Source organism: Anomaloglossus baeobatrachus, unplaced genomic scaffold, assembly GCF_048569485.1.
Source record: "Anomaloglossus baeobatrachus isolate aAnoBae1 unplaced genomic scaffold, aAnoBae1.hap1 Scaffold_384, whole genome shotgun sequence".
Classification (NCBI taxonomy): domain Eukaryota; kingdom Metazoa; phylum Chordata; class Amphibia; order Anura; family Aromobatidae; genus Anomaloglossus; species Anomaloglossus baeobatrachus.
Window position 1 is genome coordinate 846 of NW_027443182.1, and position 22,889 is coordinate 23,734.

The 22,889-nt window shown below is 47.1% G+C and overlaps 32 non-coding genes across 32 annotated transcripts; 26 read left to right on the forward strand and 6 right to left on the reverse strand.

The window, feature by feature from the left end:
• The first annotated feature begins 510 nt into the window (after positions 1 to 510).
• On the forward strand, positions 511 to 596 carry TRNAY-GUA (transfer RNA tyrosine (anticodon GUA)). The gene is given in 2 exon segments: positions 511 to 547; positions 561 to 596. It is a non-coding gene; the product is annotated as a tRNA-Tyr (tRNA).
• Positions 597 to 1,935: 1,339 nt separating this feature from the next.
• TRNAA-AGC (transfer RNA alanine (anticodon AGC)) lies at positions 1,936 to 2,008 on the forward strand. Its single transcript has one exon. It is a non-coding gene; the product is annotated as a tRNA-Ala (tRNA).
• A 1,521-nt stretch (positions 2,009 to 3,529) lies between these two features.
• On the forward strand, positions 3,530 to 3,602 carry TRNAA-AGC (transfer RNA alanine (anticodon AGC)). Its single transcript has one exon. It is a non-coding gene; the product is annotated as a tRNA-Ala (tRNA).
• Positions 3,603 to 3,708: 106 nt separating this feature from the next.
• Positions 3,709 to 3,794, forward strand: TRNAY-GUA (transfer RNA tyrosine (anticodon GUA)). Its single transcript is given in 2 exon segments — positions 3,709 to 3,745; positions 3,759 to 3,794. It is a non-coding gene; the product is annotated as a tRNA-Tyr (tRNA).
• Positions 3,795 to 5,133: 1,339 nt separating this feature from the next.
• TRNAA-AGC (transfer RNA alanine (anticodon AGC)) lies at positions 5,134 to 5,206 on the forward strand. The gene has a single exon. It is a non-coding gene; the product is annotated as a tRNA-Ala (tRNA).
• Positions 5,207 to 5,312: 106 nt separating this feature from the next.
• TRNAY-GUA (transfer RNA tyrosine (anticodon GUA)) lies at positions 5,313 to 5,398 on the forward strand. The gene is given in 2 exon segments: positions 5,313 to 5,349; positions 5,363 to 5,398. It is a non-coding gene; the product is annotated as a tRNA-Tyr (tRNA).
• Positions 5,399 to 5,826: 428 nt separating this feature from the next.
• On the reverse strand, positions 5,827 to 5,900 carry TRNAN-GUU (transfer RNA asparagine (anticodon GUU)). Its single transcript has one exon. It is a non-coding gene; the product is annotated as a tRNA-Asn (tRNA).
• An 838-nt stretch (positions 5,901 to 6,738) lies between these two features.
• TRNAA-AGC (transfer RNA alanine (anticodon AGC)) lies at positions 6,739 to 6,811 on the forward strand. Its single transcript has one exon. It is a non-coding gene; the product is annotated as a tRNA-Ala (tRNA).
• A 106-nt stretch (positions 6,812 to 6,917) lies between these two features.
• On the forward strand, positions 6,918 to 7,003 carry TRNAY-GUA (transfer RNA tyrosine (anticodon GUA)). The gene is given in 2 exon segments: positions 6,918 to 6,954; positions 6,968 to 7,003. It is a non-coding gene; the product is annotated as a tRNA-Tyr (tRNA).
• Positions 7,004 to 7,431: 428 nt separating this feature from the next.
• TRNAN-GUU (transfer RNA asparagine (anticodon GUU)) lies at positions 7,432 to 7,505 on the reverse strand. Its single transcript has one exon. It is a non-coding gene; the product is annotated as a tRNA-Asn (tRNA).
• Positions 7,506 to 8,343: 838 nt separating this feature from the next.
• TRNAA-AGC (transfer RNA alanine (anticodon AGC)) lies at positions 8,344 to 8,416 on the forward strand. Its single transcript has one exon. It is a non-coding gene; the product is annotated as a tRNA-Ala (tRNA).
• A 1,527-nt stretch (positions 8,417 to 9,943) lies between these two features.
• On the forward strand, positions 9,944 to 10,016 carry TRNAA-AGC (transfer RNA alanine (anticodon AGC)). Its single transcript has one exon. It is a non-coding gene; the product is annotated as a tRNA-Ala (tRNA).
• Positions 10,017 to 10,122: 106 nt separating this feature from the next.
• Positions 10,123 to 10,208, forward strand: TRNAY-GUA (transfer RNA tyrosine (anticodon GUA)). The gene is given in 2 exon segments: positions 10,123 to 10,159; positions 10,173 to 10,208. It is a non-coding gene; the product is annotated as a tRNA-Tyr (tRNA).
• A 428-nt stretch (positions 10,209 to 10,636) lies between these two features.
• TRNAN-GUU (transfer RNA asparagine (anticodon GUU)) lies at positions 10,637 to 10,710 on the reverse strand. Its single transcript has one exon. It is a non-coding gene; the product is annotated as a tRNA-Asn (tRNA).
• Positions 10,711 to 11,543: 833 nt separating this feature from the next.
• Positions 11,544 to 11,616, forward strand: TRNAA-AGC (transfer RNA alanine (anticodon AGC)). Its single transcript has one exon. It is a non-coding gene; the product is annotated as a tRNA-Ala (tRNA).
• Positions 11,617 to 11,722: 106 nt separating this feature from the next.
• On the forward strand, positions 11,723 to 11,808 carry TRNAY-GUA (transfer RNA tyrosine (anticodon GUA)). Its single transcript is given in 2 exon segments — positions 11,723 to 11,759; positions 11,773 to 11,808. It is a non-coding gene; the product is annotated as a tRNA-Tyr (tRNA).
• Positions 11,809 to 12,236: 428 nt separating this feature from the next.
• On the reverse strand, positions 12,237 to 12,310 carry TRNAN-GUU (transfer RNA asparagine (anticodon GUU)). The gene has a single exon. It is a non-coding gene; the product is annotated as a tRNA-Asn (tRNA).
• Positions 12,311 to 13,143: 833 nt separating this feature from the next.
• On the forward strand, positions 13,144 to 13,216 carry TRNAA-AGC (transfer RNA alanine (anticodon AGC)). Its single transcript has one exon. It is a non-coding gene; the product is annotated as a tRNA-Ala (tRNA).
• A 106-nt stretch (positions 13,217 to 13,322) lies between these two features.
• Positions 13,323 to 13,408, forward strand: TRNAY-GUA (transfer RNA tyrosine (anticodon GUA)). The gene is given in 2 exon segments: positions 13,323 to 13,359; positions 13,373 to 13,408. It is a non-coding gene; the product is annotated as a tRNA-Tyr (tRNA).
• A 1,331-nt stretch (positions 13,409 to 14,739) lies between these two features.
• TRNAA-AGC (transfer RNA alanine (anticodon AGC)) lies at positions 14,740 to 14,812 on the forward strand. Its single transcript has one exon. It is a non-coding gene; the product is annotated as a tRNA-Ala (tRNA).
• A 106-nt stretch (positions 14,813 to 14,918) lies between these two features.
• TRNAY-GUA (transfer RNA tyrosine (anticodon GUA)) lies at positions 14,919 to 15,004 on the forward strand. The gene is given in 2 exon segments: positions 14,919 to 14,955; positions 14,969 to 15,004. It is a non-coding gene; the product is annotated as a tRNA-Tyr (tRNA).
• Positions 15,005 to 15,432: 428 nt separating this feature from the next.
• TRNAN-GUU (transfer RNA asparagine (anticodon GUU)) lies at positions 15,433 to 15,506 on the reverse strand. Its single transcript has one exon. It is a non-coding gene; the product is annotated as a tRNA-Asn (tRNA).
• Positions 15,507 to 16,342: 836 nt separating this feature from the next.
• Positions 16,343 to 16,415, forward strand: TRNAA-AGC (transfer RNA alanine (anticodon AGC)). The gene has a single exon. It is a non-coding gene; the product is annotated as a tRNA-Ala (tRNA).
• A 106-nt stretch (positions 16,416 to 16,521) lies between these two features.
• Positions 16,522 to 16,607, forward strand: TRNAY-GUA (transfer RNA tyrosine (anticodon GUA)). The gene is given in 2 exon segments: positions 16,522 to 16,558; positions 16,572 to 16,607. It is a non-coding gene; the product is annotated as a tRNA-Tyr (tRNA).
• Positions 16,608 to 17,035: 428 nt separating this feature from the next.
• Positions 17,036 to 17,109, reverse strand: TRNAN-GUU (transfer RNA asparagine (anticodon GUU)). The gene has a single exon. It is a non-coding gene; the product is annotated as a tRNA-Asn (tRNA).
• An 841-nt stretch (positions 17,110 to 17,950) lies between these two features.
• TRNAA-AGC (transfer RNA alanine (anticodon AGC)) lies at positions 17,951 to 18,023 on the forward strand. The gene has a single exon. It is a non-coding gene; the product is annotated as a tRNA-Ala (tRNA).
• A 106-nt stretch (positions 18,024 to 18,129) lies between these two features.
• On the forward strand, positions 18,130 to 18,215 carry TRNAY-GUA (transfer RNA tyrosine (anticodon GUA)). Its single transcript is given in 2 exon segments — positions 18,130 to 18,166; positions 18,180 to 18,215. It is a non-coding gene; the product is annotated as a tRNA-Tyr (tRNA).
• A 1,339-nt stretch (positions 18,216 to 19,554) lies between these two features.
• Positions 19,555 to 19,627, forward strand: TRNAA-AGC (transfer RNA alanine (anticodon AGC)). Its single transcript has one exon. It is a non-coding gene; the product is annotated as a tRNA-Ala (tRNA).
• A 106-nt stretch (positions 19,628 to 19,733) lies between these two features.
• On the forward strand, positions 19,734 to 19,819 carry TRNAY-GUA (transfer RNA tyrosine (anticodon GUA)). The gene is given in 2 exon segments: positions 19,734 to 19,770; positions 19,784 to 19,819. It is a non-coding gene; the product is annotated as a tRNA-Tyr (tRNA).
• A 1,339-nt stretch (positions 19,820 to 21,158) lies between these two features.
• TRNAA-AGC (transfer RNA alanine (anticodon AGC)) lies at positions 21,159 to 21,231 on the forward strand. The gene has a single exon. It is a non-coding gene; the product is annotated as a tRNA-Ala (tRNA).
• A 106-nt stretch (positions 21,232 to 21,337) lies between these two features.
• Positions 21,338 to 21,423, forward strand: TRNAY-GUA (transfer RNA tyrosine (anticodon GUA)). The gene is given in 2 exon segments: positions 21,338 to 21,374; positions 21,388 to 21,423. It is a non-coding gene; the product is annotated as a tRNA-Tyr (tRNA).
• A 1,339-nt stretch (positions 21,424 to 22,762) lies between these two features.
• TRNAA-AGC (transfer RNA alanine (anticodon AGC)) lies at positions 22,763 to 22,835 on the forward strand. The gene has a single exon. It is a non-coding gene; the product is annotated as a tRNA-Ala (tRNA).
• Positions 22,836 to 22,889: the final 54 nt, after the last annotated feature.

Below are 22,889 nucleotides of genomic sequence, written 5' to 3' on the forward strand. Positions count from 1 at the left end.
CCAATGGCTCTGCATGCGTATTTGCTGCATCGCAACTTTCTTCTCCAAATTATTAAGGCTTTTTTCATGCCTTACCACTCAGTTCTGCACATATGTGCAAAGGGTTTGCTTGGAAGAGGTGTGCATGTATTCATAAGCCCCCCGTCACCCTATAAACTCCTCCGATGATCTTCTACTATGGCAAAATGGTATCCGCACTTAAAAAAAAAAAAAAAAAGCGATCTACTTTTCAGAAATCAGTTGCCATGTAACAATGCAACGTCACACCTGACTTTATGTGAAAGCCACCACAGGGTGTGGGAAGAAAGTAAAGGCAAGTCTACCATGCCAGGGGGGATTAGCTCAAGTGGTAGAGCGCTCACTTAGCATGCGAGAGGTAGCGGGATCGATGCCCGCATTCTCCAAAGCTGATTTTGTTTTTTTCACATGGTAGTCGAGAGTTTCTTTTTACCTCATGCTCAAGGCTCCAACAGCTAAAACTAGGAGGCTTTCAAGCATGAGCAAAACATGCCTTCGATAGCTCAGCTGGTAGAGCGGAGGACTGTAGCAGTAAATCAGCAATCCTTAGGTCGCTGGTTCAATTCCGGCTCGAAGGAATTTTTTGTGAATTCTATCGGATGGTTCATCCTCCTGGTCAACACAGCCACCGGTATGCTCCTTCTGTCCATCTACAACAGGTCTTTTAGAAAGGTTTCCTCCGTTGTACCCGAGGAGGTCAAAACAAAGGCAGAGAGCAACAGAGATGTACTTGTTGGGAGAGCAGCTCAGCTGAAACCCAACATGGAATCTTTTCCACCCATAACATGCGATGCCAGCAAAAGAGACCATGGTTCCTGGGAAAACACGGCTAAGCTCCTTCCCTCTATCGACAAAGAGCTCTTTTAGAAAGGTCTCTTCTGTAGTATCTAGGGAGTTCAAAAGGTAGGTAGCGAGCAAGCAACAGGGCTTTTTATTGGAAGAGCAGATGAAAGCCAACGTGGAATCTTCTTCCCCCGTAGCATGCTACTCAAGCAAAAGTGGCCCACGTCCCTGGGTGGGCTTGAACCACCAACCTTTCGGTTAACAGCCGAACGCGCTAACCGATTGCGCCAAAGAGACGCAGATGTCTGGCCTTTCCACGGGAACTCCCAGCCAGGCCAGGCGCAGGTTCCTCAGGGGAACCTTTGAACATAATATGACAAAAAGAAATCAGCAAAAACAAAGAGACAATTGCCGGTGCTCAGTAGAGCTCAAGTTGCCGACAATAAGATCCTGCTGTCGGATTCCATCCCATAGACACCCTCCCTTCTAGTCACTTTTCAAAAGTCAGTCGATAAGTACAATTCTCCTCAAGGTAGCAGCATCCAGCAGCAGAGTGGCGCAGCGGAAGCGTGCTGGGCCCATAACCCAGAGGTCGATGGATCGAAACCATCCTCTGCTATGAGATCATTTTCATAGAAGTCGCCAAATCTCTTCTGTCAACACAAACGCGTTTCTGATCAAAAATATAAACCAAAGGCCCAAATCCCTGCTCATCACATGCTGATGGAAAAAGAAGAATTCCCCACGTCACAGCATTTCCTATAGCCCGGGTGTTTTTCAGCCCCACAGCCAAAAAGACCAATGGCTCTGCATGCGTATTTGCTGCATCGCAACTTTCTTCTCCAAATTATTAAGGCTTTTTTCATGCCTTACCACTCAGTTCTGCACATATGTGCAAAGGGTTTGCTTGGAAGAGGTGTGCATGTATTCATAAGCCCCCCATCACCCTATAAACTCCTCCGATGATCTTCTACTATGGCAAAATGGTATCCGCACTTAAAAAAAAAAAAAAAAAAAAAAGCGATCTACTTTTCAGAAATCAGTTGCCATGTAACAATGCAACGTCACACCTGACTTTATGTGAAAGCCACCACAGGGTGTGGGAAGAAAGTAAAGGCAAGTCTACCATGCCAGGGGGGATTAGCTCAAGTGGTAGAGCGCTCGCTTAGCATGCGAGAGGTAGCGGGATCGATGCCCGCATTCTCCAAAGCTGATTTTGTTTTTTTCACATGGTAGTCGAGAGTTTCTTTTTACCTCATGCTCAAGGCTCCAACAGCTAAAACTAGGAGGCTTTCAAGCATGAGCAAAACATGCCTTCGATAGCTCAGCTGGTAGAGCGGAGGACTGTAGCAGTAAATCAGCAATCCTTAGGTCGCTGGTTCAATTCTGGCTCGAAGGAATTTTTTGTGAATTCTATCGGATGGTTCATCCTCCTGGTCAACACAGCCACCGGTATGCTCCTTCTGTCCATCTACAACAGGTCTTTTAGAAAGGTTTCCTCCGTTGTACCCGAGGAGGTCAAAACAAAGGCAGAGAGCAACAGAGATTTACTTGTTGGGAGAGCAGCTCAGCTGAAACCCAACATGGAATCTTTTCCACCCTTAACATGCGATGCCAGCAAAAGAGACCATGGTTCCTGGGAAAACACGGCTAAGCTCCTTCCCTCTATCGACAAAGAGCTCTTTTAGAAAGGTCTCTTCTGTAGTATCTAGGGAGTTCAAAAGGTAGGTAGCGAGCAAGCAACAGGGCTTTTTATTGGAAGAGCAGATGAAAGCCAACGTGGAATCTTCTTCCCCCGTAGCATGCTACTCAAGCAAAAGTGGCCCACGTCCCTGGGTGGGCTTGAACCACCAACCTTTCAGTTAACAGCCGAACGCGCTAACCGATTGCGCCACAGAGACGCAGATGTCTGGCCTTTCCACGGGAACTCCCAGCCAGGCCAGGCGCAGGTTCCTCAGGGGAACCTTTGAACATAATATGACAAAAAGAAATCAGCAAAAACAAAGAGACAATTGCCGGTGCTCAGTAGAGCTCAAGTTGCCGACAATAAGATCCTGCTGTCGGATTCCATCCCATAGACACCCTCCCTTCTAGTCACTTTTCAAAAGTCAGTCGATAAGTACAATTCTCCTCAAGGTAGCAGCATCCAGCAGCAGAGTGGCGCAGCGGAAGCGTGCTGGGCCCATAACCCAGAGGTCGATGGATCGAAACCATCCTCTGCTATGAGATCATTTTCATAGAAGTCGCCAAATCTCTTCTGTCAACACAAACGCGTTTCTGATCAAAAATATAAACCAAAGGCCCAAATCCCTGCTCATCACATGCTGATGGAAAAAGAAGAATTCCCCACGTCACAGTATTTCCTATAGCCCGGGTGTTTTTCAGCCCCACAGCCAAAAAGACCAATGGCTCTGCATGCGTATTTGCTGCATCGCAACTTTCTTCTCCAAATTATTAAGGCTTTTTTCATGCCTTACCACTCAGTTCTGCACACATGTGCAAAGGGTTTGCTTGGAAGAGGTGTGCATGTATTCATAAGCCCCCCGTCACCCTATAAACTCCTCCGATGATCTTCTACTATGGCAAAATGGTATCCGCACTTAAAAAAAAAAAAGCGATCTACTTTTCAGAAATCAGTTGCCATGTAACAATGCAACGTCACACCTGACTTTATGTGAAAGCCACCACAGGGTGTGGGAAGAAAGTAAAGGCAAGTCTACCATGCCAGGGGGGATTAGCTCAAGTGGTAGAGCGCTCGCTTAGCATGCGAGAGGTAGCGGGATCGATGCCCGCATTCTCCAAAGCTGATTTTGTTTTTTTCACATGGTAGTCGAGAGTTTCTTTTTACCTCATGCTCAAGGCTCCAACAGCTAAAACTAGGAGGCTTTCAAGCATGAGCAAAACATGCCTTCGATAGCTCAGCTGGTAGAGCGGAGGACTGTAGCAGTAAATCAGCAATCCTTAGGTCGCTGGTTCAATTCCGGCTCGAAGGAATTTTTTGTGAATTCTATCGGATGGTTCATCCTCCTGGTCAACACAGCCACCGGTATGCTCCTTCTGTCCATCTACAACAGGTCTTTTAGAAAGGTTTCCTCCGTTGTACCCGAGGAGGTCAAAACAAAGGCAGAGAGCAACAGAGATTTACTTGTTGGGAGAGCAGCTCAGCTGAAACCCAACATGGAATCTTTTCCACCCATAACATGCGATGCCAGCAAAAGAGACCATGGTTCCTGGGAAAACACGGCTAAGCTCCGTCCCTCTATCGACAAAGAGCTCTTTTAGAAAGGTCTCTTCTGTAGTATCTAGGGAGTTCAAAAGGTAGGTAGCGAGCAAGCAACAGGGCTTTTTATTGGAAGAGCAGATGAAAGCCAACGTGGAATCTTCTTCCCCCGTAGCATGCTACTCAAGCAAAAGTGGCCCACATCCCTGGGTGGGCTTGAACCACCAACCTTTCGGTTAACTGCCGAACGCGCTAACCGATTGCGCCACAGAGACGCAGATGTCTGGCCTTTCCACGGGAACTCCCAGCAAGGCCAGGCGCAGGTACCTCAGGGGAACCTTTGAACATAATATGACAAAAAGAAATCAGCAAAAACAAAGAGACAATTGCCGGTGCTCAGTAGAGCTCAAGTTGCCGACAATAAGATCCTGCTGTCGGATTCCATCCCATAGACACCCTCCCTTCTAGTCACTTTTCAAAAGTCAGTCGATAAGTACAATTCTCCTCAAGGTAGCAGCATCCAGCAGCAGAGTGGCGCAGCGGAAGCGTGCTGGGCCCATAACCCAGAGGTCGATGGATCGAAACCATCCTCTGCTATGAAATCATTTTCATAGAAGTCGCCAAATCTCTTCTGTCAACACAAACGCGTTTCTGATCAAAAATATAAACCAAAGGCCCAAATCCCTGCTCATCACATGCTGATGGAAAAAGAAGAATTCCCCACGTCACAGCATTTCCTATAGCCCGGGTGTTTTTCAGCCCCACAGCCAAAAAGACCAATGGCTCTGCATGCGTATTTGCTGCATCGCAACTTTCTTCTCCAAATTATTAAGGCTTTTTTCATGCCTTACCACTCAGTTCTGCACACATGTGCAAAGGGTTTGCTTGGAAGAGGTGTGCATGTATTCATAAGCCCCCCGTCACCCTATAAACTCCTCCGATGATCTTCTACTATGGCAAAATGGTATCCGCACTTAAAAAAAAAAAAAAAAAAAAAAGCGATCTACTTTTCAGAAATCAGTTGCCATGTAACAATGCAACGTCACACCTGACTTTATGTGAAAGCCACCACAGGGTGTGGGAAGAAAGTAAAGGCAAGTCTACCATGCCAGGGGGGATTAGCTCAAGTGGTAGAGCGCTCGCTTAGCATGCGAGAGGTAGCGGGATCGATGCCCGCATTCTCCAAAGCTGATTTTGTTTTTTTCACATGGTAGTCGAGAGTTTCTTTTTACCTCATGCTCAAGGCTCCAACAGCTAAAACTAGGAGGCTTTCAAGCATGAGCAAAACATGCCTTCGATAGCTCAGCTGGTAGAGCGGAGGACTGTAGCAGTAAATCAGCAATCCTTAGGTCGCTGGTTCAATTCCGGCTCGAAGGAATTTTTTGTGAATTCTATCGGATGGTTCATCCTCCTGGTCAACACAGCCACCGGTATGCTCCTTCTGTCCATCTACAACAGGTCTTTTAGAAAGGTTTCCTCCGTTGTACCCGAGGAGGTCAAAACAAAGGCAGAGAGCAACAGAGATTTACTTGTTGGGAGAGCAGCTCAGCTGAAACCCAACATGGAATCTTTTCCACCCATAACATGCGATGCCAGCAAAAGAGACCATGGTTCCTGGGAAAACACGGCTAAGCTCCGTCCCTCTATCGACAAAGAGCTCTTTTAGAAAGGTCTCTTCTGTAGTATCTAGGGAGTTCAAAAGGTAGGTAGCGAGCAAGCAACAGGGCTTTTTATTGGAAGAGCAGATGAAAGCCAACGTGGAATCTTCTTCCCCCGTAGCATGCTACTCAAGCAAAAGTGGCCCACGTCCCTGGGTGGGCTTGAACCACCAACCTTTCGGTTAACAGCCGAACGCGCTAACCGATTGCGCCACAGAGACGCAGATGTCTGGCCTTTCCACGGGAACTCCCAGCAAGGCCAGGCGCAGGTACCTCAGGGGAACCTTTGAACATAATATGACAAAAAGAAATCAGCAAAAACAAAGAGACAATTGCCGGTGCTCAGTAGAGCTCAAGTTGCCGACAATAAGATCCTGCTGTCGGATTCCATCCCATAGACACCCTCCCTTCTAGTCACTTTTCAAAAGTCAGTCGATAAGTACAATTCTCCTCAAGGTAGCAGCATCCAGCAGCAGAGTGGCGCAGCGGAAGCGTGCTGGGCCCATAACCCAGAGGTCGATGGATCGAAACCATCCTCTGCTATGAGATCATTTTCATAGAAGTCGCCAAATCTCTTCTGTCAACACAAACGCGTTTCTGATCAAAAATATAAACCAAAGGCCCAAATCCCTGCTCATCACATGCTGATGGAAAAAGAAGAATTCCCCACGTCACAGCATTTCCTATAGCCCGGGTGTTTTTCAGCCCCACAGCCAAAAAGACCAATGGCTCTGCATGCGTATTTGCTGCATCGCAACTTTCTTCTCCAAATTATTAAGGCTTTTTTCATGCCTTACCACTCAGTTCTGCACACATGTGCAAAGGGTTTGCTTGGAAGAGGTGTGCATGTATTCATAAGCCCCCCGTCACCCTATAAACTCCTCCGATGATCTTCTACTATGGCAAAATGGTATCCGCACTTAAAAAAAAAAAAAAAAAAAAAAAGCGATCTACTTTTCAGAAATCAGTTGCCATGTAACAATGCAACGTCACACCTGACTTTATGTGAAAGCCACCACAGGGTGTGGGAAGAAAGTAAAGGCAAGTCTACCATGCCAGGGGGGATTAGCTCAAGTGGTAGAGCGCTCGCTTAGCATGCGAGAGGTAGCGGGATCGATGCCCGCATTCTCCAAAGCTGATTTTGTTTTTTTCACATGGTAGTCGAGAGTTTCTTTTTACCTCATGCTCAAGGCTCCAACAGCTAAAACTAGGAGGCTTTCAAGCATGATCAAAACATGCCTTCGATAGCTCAGCTGGTAGAGCGGAGGACTGTAGCAGTAAATCAGCAATTCTTAGGTCGCTGGTTCAATTCCGGCTCGAAGGAATTTTTTGTGAATTCTATCGGATGGTTCATCCTCCTGGTCAACACAGCCACCGGTATGCTCCTTCTGTCCATCTACAACAGGTCTTTTAGAAAGGTTTCCTCCGTTGTACCCGAGGAGGTCAAAACAAAGGCAGAGAGCAACAGAGATTTACTTGTTGGGAGAGCAGCTCAGCTGAAACCCAACATGGAATCTTTTCCACCCATAACATGCGATGCCAGCAAAAGAGACCATGGTTCCTGGGAAAACACGGCTAAGCTCCTTCCCTCTATCGACAAAGAGCTCTTTTAGAAAGGTCTCTTCTGTAGTATCTAGGGAGTTCAAAAGGTAGGTAGCGAGCAAGCAACAGGGCTTTTTATTGGAAGAGCAGATGAAAGCCAACGTGGAATCTTCTTCCCCCGTAGCATGCTACTCAAGCAAAAGTGGCCCACGTCCCTGGGTGGGCTTGAACCACCAACCTTTCGGTTAACAGCCGAACGCGCTAACCGATTGCGCCACAGAGACGCAGATGTCTGGCCTTTCCACGGGAACTCCCAGCAAGGCCAGGCGCAGGTACCTCAGGGGAACCTTTGAACATAATATGACAAAAAGAAATCAGCAAAAACAAAGAGACAATTGCCGGTGCTCAGTAGAGCTCAAGTTGCCGACAATAAGATCCTGCTGTCGGATTCCATCCCATAGACACCCTCCCTTCTAGTCACTTTTCAAAAGTCAGTCGATAAGTACAATTCTCCTCAAGGTAGCAGCATCCAGCAGCAGAGTGGCGCAGCGGAAGCGTGCTGGGCCCATAACCCAGAGGTCGATGGATCGAAACCATCCTCTGCTATGAGATCATTTTCATAGAAGTCGCCAAATCTCTTCTGTCAACACAAACGCGTTTCTGATCAAAAATATAAACCAAAGGCCCAAATCCCTGCTCATCACATGCTGATGGAAAAAGAAGAATTCCCCACGTCACAGCATTTCCTATAGCCCGGGTGTTTTTCAGCCCCACAGCCAAAAAGACCAATGGCTCTGCATGCGTATTTGCTGCATCGCAACTTTCTTCTCCAAATTATTAAGGCTTTTTTCATGCCTTACCACTCAGTTCTGCACACATGTGCAAAGGGTTTGCTTGGAAGAGGTGTGCATGTATTCATAAGCCCCCCGTCACCCTATAAACTCCTCCGATGATCTTCTACTATGGCAAAATGGTATCCGCACTTAAAAAAAAAAAAAAAAAAAAAAAGCGATCTACTTTTCAGAAATCAGTTGCCATGTAACAATGCAACGTCACACCTGACTTTATGTGAAAGCCACCACAGGGTGTGGGAAGAAAGTAAAGGCAAGTCTACCATGCCAGGGGGGATTAGCTCAAGTGGTAGAGCGCTCGCTTAGCATGCGAGAGGTAGCGGGATCGATGCCCGCATTCTCCAAAGCTGATTTTGTTTTTTTCACATGGTAGTCGAGAGTTTCTTTTTACCTCATGCTCAAGGCTCCAACAGCTAAAACTAGGAGGCTTTCAAGCATGAGCAAAACATGCCTTCGATAGCTCAGCTGGTAGAGCGGAGGACTGTAGCAGTAAATCAGCAGTCCTTAGGTCGCTGGTTCAATTCCGGCTCGAAGGAATTTTTTGTGAATTCTATCGGATGGTTCATCCTCCTGGTCAACACAGCCACCGGTATGCTCCTTCTGTCCATCTACAACAGGTCTTTTAGAAAGGTTTCCTCCGTTGTACCCGAGGAGGTCAAAACAAAGGCAGAGAGCAACAGAGATTTACTTGTTGGGAGAGCAGCTCAGCTGAAACCCAACATGGAATCTTTTCCACCCATAACATGCGATGCCAGCAAAAGAGACCATGGTTCCTGGGAAAACACGGCTAAGCTCCTTCCCTCTATCGACAAAGAGCTCTTTTAGAAAGGTCTCTTCTGTAGTATCTAGGGAGTTCAAAAGGTAGGTAGCGAGCAAGCAACAGGGCTTTTTATTGGAAGAGCAGATGAAAGCCAACGTGGAATCTTCTTCCCCCGTAGCATGCTACTCAAGCAAAAGTGGCCCACGTCACTGGGTGGGCTTGAACCACCAACCTTTCGGTTAACAGCCGAACGCGCTAACCGATTGCGCCAAAGAGACGCAGATGTCTGGCCTTTCCACGGGAACTCCCAGCCAGGCCAGGCGCAGGTTCCTCAGGGGAACCTTTGAACATAATATGACAAAAAGAAATCAGCAAAAACAAAGAGACAATTGCCGGTGCTCAGTAGAGCTCAAGTTGCCGACAATAAGATCCTGCTGTCGGATTCCATCCCATAGACACCCTCCCTTCTAGTCACTTTTCAAAAGTCAGTCGATAAGTACAATTCTCCTCAAGGTAGCAGCATCCAGCAGCAGAGTGGCGCAGCGGAAGCGTGCTGGGCCCATAACCCAGAGGTCGATGGATCGAAACCATCCTCTGCTATGAGATCATTTTCATAGAAGTCGCCAAATCTCTTCTGTCAACACAAACGCGTTTCTGATCAAAAATATAAACCAAAGGCCCAAATCCCTGCTCATCACATGCTGATGGAAAAAGAAGAATTCCCCACGTCACAGCATTTCCTATAGCCCGGGTGTTTTTCAGCCCCACAGCCAAAAAGACCAATGGCTCTGCATGCGTATTTGCTGCATCGCAACTTTCTTCTCCAAATTATTAAGGCTTTTTTCATGCCTTACCACTCAGTTCTGCACATATGTGCAAAGGGTTTGCTTGGAAGAGGTGTGCATGTATTCATAAGCCCCCCGTCACCCTATAAACTCCTCCGATGATCTTCTACTATGGCAAAATGGTATCCGCACTTAAAAAAAAAAAAAAAAAAGCGATCTACTTTTCAGAAATCAGTTACCATGTAACAATGCAACGTCACACCTGACTTTATGTGAAAGCCACCACAGGGTGTGGGAAGAAAGTAAAGGCAAGTCTACCATGCCAGGGGGGATTAGCTCAAGTGGTAGAGCGCTCGCTTAGCATGCGAGAGGTAGCGGGATCGATGCCCGCATTCTCCAAAGCTGATTTTGTTTTTTTCACATGGTAGTCGAGAGTTTCTTTTTACCTCATGCTCAAGGCTCCAACAGCTAAAACTAGGAGGCTTTCAAGCATGAGCAAAACATGCCTTCGATAGCTCAGCTGGTAGAGCGGAGGACTGTAGCAGTAAATCAGCAATCCTTAGGTCGCTGGTTCAATTCCGGCTCGAAGGAATTTTTTGTGAATTCTATCGGATGGTTCATCCTCCTGGTCAACACAGCCACCGGTATGCTCCTTCTGTCCATCTACAACAGGTCTTTTAGAAAGGTTTCCTCCGTTGTACCCGAGGAGGTCAAAACAAAGGCAGAGAGCAACAGAGATTTACTTGTTGGGAGAGCAGCTCAGCTGAAACCCAACATGGAATCTTTTCCACCCATAACATGCGATGCCAGCAAAAGAGACCATGGTTCCTGGGAAAACACGGCTAAGCTCCTTCCCTCTATCGACAAAGAGCTCTTTTAGAAAGGTCTCTTCTGTAGTATCTAGGGAGTTCAAAAGGTAGGTAGCGAGCAAGCAACAGGGCTTTTTATTGGAAGAGCAGATGAAAGCCAACGTGGAATCTTCTTCCCCCGTAGCATGCTACTCAAGCAAAAGTGGCCCACGTCCCTGGGTGGGCTTGAACCACCAACCTTTCGGTTAACAGCCGAACGCGCTAACCGATTGCGCCACAGAGACGCAGATGTCTGGCCTTTCCACGGGAACTCCCAGCCAGGCCAGGCGCAGGTTCCTCAGGGGAACCTTTGAACATAATATGACAAAAAGAAATCAGCAAAAACAAAGAGACAATTGCCGGTGCTCAGTAGAGCTCAAGTTGCCGACAATAAGATCCTGCTGTCGGATTCCATCCCATAGACACCCTCCCTTCTAGTCACTTTTCAAAAGTCAGTCGATAAGTACAATTCTCCTCAAGGTAGCAACATCCAGCAGCAGAGTGGCGCAGCGGAAGCGTGCTGGGCCCATAACCCAGAGGTCGATGGATCGAAACCATCCTCTGCTATGAGATCATTTTCATAGAAGTCGCCAAATCTCTTCTGTCAACACAAACGCGTTTCTGATCAAAAATATAAACCAAAGGCCCAAATCCCTGCTCATCACATGCTGATGGAAAAAGAAGAATTCCCCACGTCACAGCATTTCCTATAGCCCGGGTGTTTTTCAGCCCCACAGCCAAAAAGACCAATGGCTCTGCATGCGTATTTGCTGCATCGCAACTTTCTTCTCCAAATTATTAAGGCTTTTTTCATGCCTTACCACTCAGTTCTGCACATATGTGCAAAGGGTTTGCTTGGAAGAGGTGTGCATGTATTCATAAGCCCCCCGTCACCCTATAAACTCCTCCGATGATCTTCTACTATGGCAAAATGGTATCCGCACTTAAAAAAAAAAAAAAAAAAGCGATCTACTTTTCAGAAATCAGTTACCATGTAACAATGCAACGTCACACCTGACTTTATGTGAAAGCCACCACAGGGTGTGGGAAGAAAGTAAAGGCAAGTCTACCATGCCAGGGGGGATTAGCTCAAGTGGTAGAGCGCTCGCTTAGCATGCGAGAGGTAGCGGGATCGATGCCCGCATTCTCCAAAGCTGATTTTGTTTTTTTCACATGGTAGTCGAGAGTTTCTTTTTACCTCATGCTCAAGGCTCCAACAGCTAAAACTAGGAGGCTTTCAAGCATGAGCAAAACATGCCTTCGATAGCTCAGCTGGTAGAGCGGAGGACTGTAGCAGTAAATCAGCAATCCTTAGGTCGCTGGTTCAATTCCGGCTCGAAGGAATTTTTTGTGAATTCTATCGGATGGTTCATCCTCCTGGTCAACACAGCCACCGGTATGCTCCTTCTGTCCATCTACAACAGGTCTTTTAGAAAGGTTTCCTCCGTTGTACCCGAGGAGGTCAAAACAAAGGCAGAGAGCAACAGAGATTTACTTGTTGGGAGAGCAGCTCAGCTGAAACCCAACATGGAATCTTTTCCACCCATAACATGCGATGCCAGCAAAAGAGACCATGGTTCCTGGGAAAACACGGCTAAGCTCCTTCCCTCTATCGACAAAGAGCTCTTTTAGAAAGGTCTCTTCTGTAGTATCTAGGGAGTTCAAAAGGTAGGTAGCGAGCAAGCAACAGGGCTTTTTATTGGAAGAGCAGATGAAAGCCAACGTGGAATCTTCTTCCCCCGTAGCATGCTACTCAAGCAAAAGTGGCCCACGTCCCTGGGTGGGCTTGAACCACCAACCTTTCGGTTAACAGCCGAACGCGCTAACCGATTGCGCCACAGAGACGCAGATGTCTGGCCTTTCCACGGGAACTCCCAGCCAGGCCAGGCGCAGGTTCCTCAGGGGAACCTTTGAACATAATATGACAAAAAGAAATCAGCAAAAACAAAGAGACAATTGCCGGTGCTCAGTAGAGCTCAAGTTGCCGACAATAAGATCCTGCTGTCGGATTCCATCCCATAGACACCCTCCCTTCTAGTCACTTTTCAAAAGTCAGTCGATAAGTACAATTCTCCTCAAGGTAGCAACATCCAGCAGCAGAGTGGCGCAGCGGAAGCGTGCTGGGCCCATAACCCAGAGGTCGATGGATCGAAACCATCCTCTGCTATGAGATCATTTTCATAGAAGTCGCCAAATCTCTTCTGTCAACACAAACGCGTTTCTGATCAAAAATATAAACCAAAGGCCCAAATCCCTGCTCATCACATGCTGATGGAAAAAGAAGAATTCCCCACGTCACAGCATTTCCTATAGCCCGGGTGTTTTTCAGCCCCACAGCCAAAAAGACCAATGGCTCTGCATGCGTATTTGCTGCATCGCAACTTTCTTCTCCAAATTATTAAGGCTTTTTTCATGCCTTACCACTCAGTTCTGCACATATGTGCAAAGGGTTTGCTTGGAAGAGGTGTGCATGTATTCATAAGCCCCCCGTCACCCTATAAACTCCTCCGATGATCTTCTACTATGGCAAAATGGTATCCGCACTTAAAAAAAAAAAAAAAAAAGCGATCTACTTTTCAGAAATCAGTTACCATGTAACAATGCAACGTCACACCTGACTTTATGTGAAAGCCACCACAGGGTGTGGGAAGAAAGTAAAGGCAAGTCTACCATGCCAGGGGGGATTAGCTCAAGTGGTAGAGCGCTCGCTTAGCATGCGAGAGGTAGCGGGATCGATGCCCGCATTCTCCAAAGCTGATTTTGTTTTTTTCACATGGTAGTCGAGAGTTTCTTTTTACCTCATGCTCAAGGCTCCAACAGCTAAAACTAGGAGGCTTTCAAGCATGAGCAAAACATGCCTTCGATAGCTCAGCTGGTAGAGCGGAGGACTGTAGCAGTAAATCAGCAATCCTTAGGTCGCTGGTTCAATTCCGGCTCGAAGGAATTTTTTGTGAATTCTATCGGATGGTTCATCCTCCTGGTCAACACAGCCACCGGTATGCTCCTTCTGTCCATCTACAACAGGTCTTTTAGAAAAGTTTCCTCCGTTGTACCCGAGGAGGTCAAAACAAAGGCAGAGAGCAACAGAGATTTACTTGTTGGGAGAGCAGCTCAGCTGAAACCCAACATGGAATCTTTTCCACCCATAACATGCGATGCCAGCAAAAGAGACCATGGTTCCTGGGAAAACACGGCTAAGCTCCTTCCCTCTATCGACAAAGAGGTCTTTTAGAAAGGTCTCTTCTGTAGTATCTAGGGAGTTCAAAAGGTAGGTAGCGAGCAAGCAACAGGGCTTTTTATTGGAAGAGCAGATGAAAGCCAACGTGGAATCTTCTTCCCCCGTAGCATGCTACTCAAGCAAAAGTGGCCCACGTCCCTGGGTGGGCTTGAACCACCAACCTTTCGGTTAACAGCCGAACGCGCTAACCGATTGCGCCAAAGAGACGCAGATGTCTGGCCTTTCCACGGGAACTCCCAGCCAGGCCAGGCGCAGGTTCCTCAGGGGAACCTTTGAACATAATATGACAAAAAGAAATCAGCAAAAACAAAGAGACAATTGCCGGTGCTCAGTAGAGCTCAAGTTGCCGACAATAAGATCCTGCTGTCGGATTCCATCCCATAGACACCCTCCCTTCTAGTCACTTTTCAAAAGTCAGTCGATAAGTACAATTCTCCTCAAGGTAGCAGCATCCAGCAGCAGAGTGGCGCAGCGGAAGCGTGCTGGGCCCATAACCCAGAGGTCGATGGATCGAAACCATCCTCTGCTATGAGATCATTTTCATAGAAGTCGCCAAATCTCTTCTGTCAACACAAACGCGTTTCTGATCAAAAATATAAACCAAAGGCCCAAATCCCTGCTCATCACATGCTGATGGAAAAAGAAGAATTCCCCACGTCACAGCATTTCCTATAGCCCGGGTGTTTTTCAGCCCCACAGCCAAAAAGACCAATGGCTCTGCATGCGTATTTGCTGCATCGCAACTTTCTTCTCCAAATTATTAAGGCTTTTTTCATGCCTTACCACTCAGTTCTGCACATATGTGCAAAGGGTTTGCTTGGAAGAGGTGTGCATGTATTCATAAGCCCCCCGTCACCCTATAAACTCCTCCGATGATCTTCTACTATGGCAAAATGGTATCCGCACTTAAAAAAAAAAAAAAGCGATCTACTTTTCAGAAATCAGTTGCCATGTAACAATGCAACGTCACACCTGACTTTATGTGAAAGCCACCACAGGGTGTGGGAAGAAAGTAAAGGCAAGTCTACCATGCCAGGGGGGATTAGCTCAAGTGGTAGAGCGCTCGCTTAGCATGCGAGAGGTAGCGGGATCGATGCCCGCATTCTCCAAAGCTGATTTTGTTTTTTTCACATGGTAGTCGAGAGTTTCTTTTTACCTCATGCTCAAGGCTCCAACAGCTAAAACTAGGAGGCTTTCAAGCATGAGCAAAACATGCCTTCGATAGCTCAGCTGGTAGAGCGGAGGACTGTAGCAGTAAATCAGCAATCCTTAGGTCGCTGGTTCAATTCCGGCTCGAAGGAATTTTTTGTGAATTCTATCGGATGGTTCATCCTCCTGGTCAACACAGCCACCGGTATGCTCCTTCTGTCCATCTACAACAGGTCTTTTAGAAAGGTTTCCTCCGTTGTACCCGAGGAGGTCAAAACAAAGGCAGAGAGCAACAGAGATTTACTTGTTGGGAGAGCAGCTCAGCTGAAACCCAACATGGAATCTTTTCCACCCATAACATGCGATGCCAGCAAAAGAGACCATGGTTCCTGGGAAAACACGGCTAAGCTCCTTCCCTCTATCGACAAAGAGCTCTTTTAGAAAGGTCTCTTCTGTAGTATCTAGGGAGTTCAAAAGGTAGGTAGCGAGCAAGCAACAGGGCTTTTTATTGGAAGAGCAGATGAAAGTCAACGTGGAATCTTCTTCCCCCGTAGCATGCTACTCAAGCAAAAGTGGCCCACGTCCCTGGGTGGGCTTGAACCACCAACCTTTCGGTTAACAGCCGAACGCGCTAACCGATTGCGCCACAGAGACGCAGATGTCTGGCCTTTCCACGGGAACTCCCAGCCAGGCCAGGCGCAGGTTCCTCAGGGGAACCTTTGAACATAATATGACAAAAAGAAATCAGCAAAAACAAAGAGACAATTGCCGGTGCTCAGTAGAGCTCAAGTTGCCGACAATAAGATCCTGCTGTCGGATTCCATCCCATAGACACCCTCCCTTCTAGTCACTTTTCAAAAGTCAGTCGATAAGTACAATTCTCCTCAAGGTAGCAGCATCCAGCAGCAGAGTGGCGCAGCGGAAGCGTGCTGGGCCCATAACCCAGAGGTCGATGGATCGAAACCATCCTCTGCTATGAGATCATTTTCATAGAAGTCACCAAATCTCTTCTGTCAACACAAACGCGTTTCTGATCAAAAATATAAACCAAAGGCCCAAATCCCTGCTCATCACATGCTGATGGAAAAAGAAGAATTCCCCACGTCCCAGCTTTTCCTATAGCCCGGGTGTTTTTCAGCCCCACAGCCAAAAAGACCAATGGCTCTGCATGCGTATTTGCTGCATCGCAACTTTCTTCTCCAAATTATTAAGGCTTTTTTCATGCCTTACCACTCAGTTCTGCACATATGTGCAAAGGGTTTGCTTGGAAGAGGTGTGCATGTATTCATAAGCCCCCCGTCACCCTATAAACTCCTCCGATGATCTTCTACTATGGCAAAATGGTATCCGCACTTAAAAAAAAAAAAAAAAAAAAAGCGATCTACTTTTCAGAAATCAGTTGCCATGTAACAATGCAACGTCACACCTGACTTTATGTGAAAGCCACCACAGGGTGTGGGAAGAAAGTAAAGGCAAGTCTACCATGCCAGGGGGGATTAGCTCAAGTGGTAGAGCGCTCGCTTAGCATGCGAGAGGTAGCGGGATCGATGCCCGCATTCTCCAAAGCTGATTTTGTTTTTTTCACATGGTAGTCGAGAGTTTCTTTTTACCTCATGCTCAAGGCTCCAACAGCTAAAACTAGGAGGCTTTCAAGCATGAGCAAAACATGCCTTCGATAGCTCAGCTGGTAGAGCGGAGGACTGTAGCAGTAAATCAGCAATCCTTAGGTCGCTGGTTCAATTCCGGCTCGAAGGAATTTTTTGTGAATTCTATCGGATGGTTCATCCTCCTGGTCAACACAGCCACCGGTATGCTCCTTCTGTCCATCTACAACAGGTCTTTTAGAAAGGTTTCCTCCGTTGTACCCGAGGAGGTCAAAACAAAGGCAGAGAGCAACAGAGATTTACTTGTTGGGAGAGCAGCTCAGCTGAAACCCAACATGGAATCTTTTCCACCCATAACATGCGATGCCAGCAAAAGAGACCATGGTTCCTGGGAAAACACGGCTAAGCTCCTTCCCTCTATCGACAAAGAGCTCTTTTAGAAAGGTCTCTTCTGTAGTATCTAGGGAGTTCAAAAGGTAGGTAGCGAGCAAGCAACAGGGCTTTTTATTGGAAGAGCAGATGAAAGCCAACGTGGAATCTTCTTCCCCCGTAGCATGCTACTCAAGCAAAAGTGGCCCACGTCCCTGGGTGGGCTTGAACCACCAACCTTTCGGTTAACAGCCGAACGCGCTAACCGATTGCGCCACAGAGACGCAGATGTCTGGCCTTTCCACGGGAACTCCCAGCAAGGCCAGGCGCAGGTTCCTCAGGGGAACCTTTGAACATAATATGACAAAAAGAAATCAGCAAAAACAAAGAGACAATTGCCGGTGCTCAGTAGAGCTCAAGTTGCCGACAATAAGATCCTGCTGTCGGATTCCATCCCATAGACACCCTCCCTTCTAGTCACTTTTCAAAAGTCAGTCGATAAGTACAATTCTCCTCAAGGTAGCAGCATCCAGCAGCAGAGTGGCGCAGCGGAAGCGTGCTGGGCCCATAACCCAGAGGTCGATGGATCGAAACCATCCTCTGCTATGAGATCATTTTCATAGAAGTCGCCAAATCTCTTCTGTCAACACAAACGCGTTTCTGATCAAAAATATAAACCAAAGGCCCAAATCCCTGCTCATCGCATGCTGATGGAAAAAGAAGAATTCCCCACGTCACAGCATTTCCTATAGCCCGGGTGTTTTTCAGCCCCACAGCCAAAAAGACCAATGGCTCTGCATGCGTATTTGCTGCATCGCAACTTTCTTCTCCAAATTATTAAGGCTTTTTTCATGCCTTACCACTCAGTTCTGCACATATGTGCAAAGGGTTTGCTTGGAAGAGGTGTGCATGTATTCATAAGCCCCCCGTCACCCTATAAACTCCTCCGATGATCTTCTACTATGGCAAAATGGTATCCGCACTTAAAAAAAAAAAAAAAAAAAAAAAAAAGCGATCTACTTTTCAGAAATCAGTTGCCATGTAACAATGCAACGTCACACCTGACTTTATGTGAAAGCCACCACAGGGTGTGGGAAGAAAGTAAAGGCAAGTCTACCATGCCAGGGGGGATTAGCTCAAGTGGTAGAGCGCTCGCTTAGCATGCGAGAGGTAGCGGGATCGATGCCCGCATTCTCCAAAGCTGATTTTGTTTTTTTCACATGGTAGTCGAGAGTTTCTTTTTACCTCATGCTCAAGGCTCCAACAGCTAAAACTAGGAGGCTTTCAAGCATGAGCAAAACATGCCTTCGATAGCTCAGCTGGTAGAGCGGAGGACTGTAGCAGTAAATCAGCAATCCTTAGGTCGCTGGTTCAATTCCGGCTCGAAGGAATTTTTTGTGAATTCTATCGGATGGTTCATCCTCCTGGTCAACACAGCCACCGGTATGCTCCTTCTGTCCATCTACAACAGGTCTTTTAGAAAGGTTTCCTCCGTTGTACCCGAGGAGGTCAAAACAAAGGCAGAGAGCAACAGAGATTTACTTGTTGGGAGAGCAGCTCAGCTGAAACCCAACATGGAATCTTTTCCACCCATAACATGCGATGCCAGCAAAAGAGACCATGGTTCCTGGGAAAACACGGCTAAGCTCCTTCCCTCTATCGACAAAGAGCTCTTTTAGAAAGGTCTCTTCTGTAGTATCTAGGGAGTTCAAAAGGTAGGTAGCGAGCAAGCAACAGGGCTTTTTATTGGAAGAGCAGATGAAAGCCAACGTGGAATCTTCTTCCCCCGTAGCATGCTACTCAAGCAAAAGTGGCCCACGTCCCTGGGTGGGCTTGAACCACCAACCTTTCGGTTAACAGCTGAACGCGCTAACCGATTGCGCCACAGAGACGCAGATGTCTGGCCTTTCCACGGGAACTCCCAGCCAGGCCAGGCGCAGGTTCCTCAGGGGAACCTTTGAACATAATATGACAAAAAGAAATCAGCAAAAACAAAGAGACAATTGCCGGTGCTCAGTAGAGCTCAAGTTGCCGACAATAAGATCCTGCTGTCGGATTCCATCCCATAGACACCCTCCCTTCTAGTCACTTTTCAAAAGTCAGTCGATAAGTAAAATTCTCCTCAAGGTAGCAGCATCCAGCAGCAGAGTGGCGCAGCGGAAGCGTGCTGGGCCCATAACCCAGAGGTCGATGGATCGAAACCATCCTCTGCTATGAGATCATTTTCATAGAAGTCGCCAAATCTCTTCTGTCAACACAAACGCGTTTCTGATCAAAAATATAAACCAAAGGCCCAAATCCCTGCTCATCGCATGCTGATGGAAAAAGAAGAATTCCCCACGTCACAGCATTTCCTATAGCCCGGGTGTTTTTCAGCCCCACAGCCAAAAAGACCAATGGCTCTGCATGCGTATTTGCTGCATCGCAACTTTCTTCTCCAAATTATTAAGGCTTTTTTCATGCCTTACCACTCAGTTCTGCACATATGTGCAAAGGGTTTGCTTGGAAGAGGTGTGCATGTATTCATAAGCCCCCCGTCACCCTATAAACTCCTCCGATGATCTTCTACTATGGCAAAATGGTATCCGCACTTAAAAAAAAAAAAAAAAAAAAAAGCGATCTACTTTTCAGAAATCAGTTGCCATGTAACAATGCAACGTCACACCTGACTTTATGTGAAAGCCACCACAGGGTGTGGGAAGAAAGTAAAGGCAAGTCTACCATGCCAGGGGGGGTTAGCTCAAGTGGTAGAGCGCTCGCTTAGCATGCGAGAGGTAGCGGGATCGATGCCCGCATTCTCCAAAGCTGATTTTGTTTTTTTCACATGGTAGTCGAGAGTTTCTTTTTACCTCATGCTCAAGGCTCCAACAGCTAAAACTAGGAGGCTTTCAAGCATGAGCAAAACATGCCTTCGATAGCTCAGCTGGTAGAGCGGAGGACTGTAGCAGTAAATCAGCAATCCTTAGGTCGCTGGTTCAATTCCGGCTCGAAGGAATTTTTTGTGAATTCTATCGGATGGTTCATCCTCCTGGTCAACACAGCCACCGGTATGCTCCTTCTGTCCATCTACAACAGGTCTTTTAGAAAGGTTTCCTCCGTTGTACCCGAGGAGGTCAAAACAAAGGCAGAGAGCAACAGAGATTTACTTGTTGGGAGAGCAGCTCAGCTGAAACCCAACATGGAATCTTTTCCACCCATAACATGCGATGCCAGCAAAAGAGACCATGGTTCCTGGGAAAACACGGCTAAGCTCCTTCCCTCTATCGACAAAGAGCTCTTTTAGAAAGGTCTCTTCTGTAGTATCTAGGGAGTTCAAAAGGTAGGTAGCGAGCAAGCAACAGGGCTTTTTATTGGAAGAGCAGATGAAAGCCAACGTGGAATCTTCTTCCCCCGTAGCATGCTACTCAAGCAAAAGTGGCCCACGTCCCTGGGTGGGCTTGAACCACCAACCTTTCGGTTAACAGCTGAACGCGCTAACCGATTGCGCCACAGAGACGCAGATGTCTGGCCTTTCCACGGGAACTCCCAGCCAGGCCAGGCGCAGGTTCCTCAGGGGAACCTTTGAACATAATATGACAAAAAGAAATCAGCAAAAACAAAGAGACAATTGCCGGTGCTCAGTAGAGCTCAAGTTGCCGACAATAAGATCCTGCTGTCGGATTCCATCCCATAGACACCCTCCCTTCTAGTCACTTTTCAAAAGTCAGTCGATAAGTAAAATTCTCCTCAAGGTAGCAGCATCCAGCAGCAGAGTGGCGCAGCGGAAGCGTGCTGGGCCCATAACCCAGAGGTCGATGGATCGAAACCATCCTCTGCTATGAGATCATTTTCATAGAAGTCGCCAAATCTCTTCTGTCAACACAAACGCGTTTCTGATCAAAAATATAAACCAAAGGCCCAAATCCCTGCTCATCGCATGCTGATGGAAAAAGAAGAATTCCCCACGTCACAGCATTTCCTATAGCCCGGGTGTTTTTCAGCCCCACAGCCAAAAAGACCAATGGCTCTGCATGCGTATTTGCTGCATCGCAACTTTCTTCTCCAAATTATTAAGGCTTTTTTCATGCCTTACCACTCAGTTCTGCACATATGTGCAAAGGGTTTGCTTGGAAGAGGTGTGCATGTATTCATAAGCCCCCCGTCACCCTATAAACTCCTCCGATGATCTTCTACTATGGCAAAATGGTATCCGCACTTAAAAAAAAAAAAAAAAAAAAAAGCGATCTACTTTTCAGAAATCAGTTGCCATGTAACAATGCAACGTCACACCTGACTTTATGTGAAAGCCACCACAGGGTGTGGGAAGAAAGTAAAGGCAAGTCTACCATGCCAGGGGGGGTTAGCTCAAGTGGTAGAGCGCTCGCTTAGCATGCGAGAGGTAGCGGGATCGATGCCCGCATTCTCCAAAGCTGATTTTGTTTTTTTCACATGGTAGTCGAGAGTTTCTTTTTACCTCATGCTCAAGGCTCCAACAGCTAAAACTAGGAGGCTTTCAAGCATGAGCAAAACATGCCTTCGATAGCTCAGCTGGTAGAGCGGAGGACTGTAGCAGTAAATCAGCAATCCTTAGGTCGCTGGTTCAATTCCGGCTCGAAGGAATTTTTTGTGAATTCTATCGGATGGTTCATCCTCCTGGTCAACACAGCCACCGGTATGCTCCTTCTGTCCATCTACAACAGGTCTTTTAGAAAGGTTTCCTCCGTTGTACCCGAGGAGGTCAAAACAAAGGCAGAGAGCAACAGAGATTTACTTGTTGGGAGAGCAGCTCAGCTGAAACCCAACATGGAATCTTTTCCACCCATAACATGCGATGCCAGCAAAAGAGACCATGGTTCCTGGGAAAACACGGCTAAGCTCCTTCCCTCTATCGACAAAGAGCTCTTTTAGAAAGGTCTCTTCTGTAGTATCTAGGGAGTTCAAAAGGTAGGTAGCGAGCAAGCAACAGGGCTTTTTATTGGAAGAGCAGATGAAAGCCAACGTGGAATCTTCTTCCCCCGTAGCATGCTACTCAAGCAAAAGTGGCCCACGTCCCTGGGTGGGCTTGAACCACCAACCTTTCGGTTAACAGCTGAACGCGCTAACCGATTGCGCCACAGAGACGCAGATGTCTGGCCTTTCCACGGGAACTCCCAGCCAGGCCAGGCGCAGGTTCCTCAGGGGAACCTTTGAACATAATATGACAAAAAGAAATCAGCAAAAACAAAGAGACAATTGCCGGTGCTCAGTAGAGCTCAAGTTGCCGACAATAAGATCCTGCTGTCGGATTCCATCCCATAGACACCCTCCCTTCTAGTCACTTTTCAAAAGTCAGTCGATAAGTAAAATTCTCCTCAAGGTAGCAGCATCCAGCAGCAGAGTGGCGCAGCGGAAGCGTGCTGGGCCCATAACCCAGAGGTCGATGGATCGAAACCATCCTCTGCTATGAGATCATTTTCATAGAAGTCGCCAAATCTCTTCTGTCAACACAAACGCGTTTCTGATCAAAAATATAAACCAAAGGCCCAAATCCCTGCTCATCGCATGCTGATGGAAAAAGAAGAATTCCCCACGTCACAGCATTTCCTATAGCCCGGGTGTTTTTCAGCCCCACAGCCAAAAAGACCAATGGCTCTGCATGCGTATTTGCTGCATCGCAACTTTCTTCTCCAAATTATTAAGGCTTTTTTCATGCCTTACCACTCAGTTCTGCACATATGTGCAAAGGGTTTGCTTGGAAGAGGTGTGCATGTATTCATAAGCCCCCCGTCACCCTATAAACTCCTCCGATGATCTTCTACTATGGCAAAATGGTATCCGCACTTAAAAAAAAAAAAAAAAAAAAAAGCGATCTACTTTTCAGAAATCAGTTGCCATGTAACAATGCAACGTCACACCTGACTTTATGTGAAAGCCACCACAGGGTGTGGGAAGAAAGTAAAGGCAAGTCTACCATGCCAGGGGGGGTTAGCTCAAGTGGTAGAGCGCTCGCTTAGCATGCGAGAGGTAGCGGGATCGATGCCCGCATTCTCCAAAGCTGATTTTGTTTTTTTCACATGGTAGTCGAGAGTTTCTTTTTACCTCATGC